Source organism: Pundamilia nyererei, unplaced genomic scaffold (assembly GCF_000239375.1).
Source record: "Pundamilia nyererei isolate P.nyererei 1_Seehausen unplaced genomic scaffold, PunNye1.0 scaffold00038, whole genome shotgun sequence".
Lineage (NCBI taxonomy): Eukaryota > Metazoa > Chordata > Actinopteri > Cichliformes > Cichlidae > Pundamilia > Pundamilia nyererei.
Window position 1 is genome coordinate 4183197 of NW_005187439.1, and position 1666 is coordinate 4184862.

The window sequence follows — 1666 nt, forward strand, 5'->3', positions numbered from 1 at the left end:
GGCATTGGAAAGACTGCAGGTGCTAAACACTTGTTGGCTTCCCTGTTCAGACCAAGAGCCATTGTTTCTAATATTGCGGCAGTATTTTAGTCATCTTTCCTGATTGGTCAAAGTTAATACCCTGTTTCTATGCTGGCTTCACTCGTTTTGTTTTTCTCTGGTGCATCAATAACATGTCTTATCTACAACATATTTTACTTTTCTATGTAAAAGTGATTCATAGCAGAGAACAATTTCACTTTTGATTTCAGGCAACAGTGAAAGGTATTTTCACATAATTCAATTCAAAAGTAAAAGTGAAATGAGTCTTAATGTGAGTAGTGTTTTCAGATAATATGGTCACTGTTGGTCTTTACCCATGATTAATGAGAGCTTTTAGCTTATTTCTGCCTCAGAGAGTTTACAACCCTCAGACTGAGCCTTCGCTCTATGTCTACTCATTAAAGAGACATTAAGAGAGGAATACGTTGAACTTAAAATTGCAAGAATGCATCATTAGAGAAATCATACTTACTCCAAAGAAAAATATCAGCTAAAGCCTATAAACTATCACGTCACATCCAAGGTGCAGATAGGATGTCGAGTGGTTAAGTGGAAACAAATTTTCTCTGAATAGTTATTATCATTATTATTGTTTTTATGAGCACAGGCACAAACTTCTCTGCTCAGTGCTGATGACAGAGGAGTCGCGTCCTGCAGGTCAGCAGGTGTGACAGAAATGTGACCTCCAACTCACAACACAGCCATCAACAACTACACTCAACACATACGTCAATAGTAAAATGAATTAACTCCTCTTTAAACGTTTGACCCCTGCTGATGAGCTCTGTGAGGCCTTTACATCAAACATTAATGCTGATGGTAAGATGATTTATACCTTGATAACATTTATGCAGCAGAGCCTTAATATAACAGAGTGGAATGAAATGTAACGCAAAGCTGAACAAGGCTGAGCAGCAGGATATTGTGCAGCAGCAGAGAAATAAAAGGCTTCCCCCTGCTGGCAGTTCACTTCAATCACAAGTAAATGGAAAAAGTCTGCAGTTCAACTCAGAATTAATGTGTAATCTTCAAGTCAAACTTTGCTGGTTAACTTTGCTGAATAGTGACAATTATAGGACAATGATAGTGTCCTGAGGCAACTGTTGTTGTGATTTGGTGTTATATAAATAAATGTGAATTAAACTGAATAGAAAGAATAGAATTTAAAGAAAAGAACAGTTTTTAAAGTGTCACTTAGTCTAGACAAACTGCTGTATTATAGATGAAGCTACTGAGAAATATATAAGTAATTAAAATAATCAATATCTGCAAAATTAAAGAGATATACAGCTCAACAAATCTATAATTGTGTTCCAATAATATGAAGTAAAAAGTGGTATTCGTATCAGATTTATGTAAGTACTTGTGAATCACAGTGTTTCATAAAAAAACATGTTTTCCACACTGATCATTCTCTGCAGTAACAAATCTCTAAAGTCTTGTTGTTAATTGTTACTTTTCATTGGTAATCATATGATCTGATTTACTACTCCTACATTATATCTTTTCTTGCTCTAAAATACGAGTGCAAATGATTTTGTACCTCCCCAAAAGACAAAGAGCACGAAGACGATATCATTGATTTTTGGATTAAAGAGTTTTAAATTGTGTGTTTTTCCAGGTG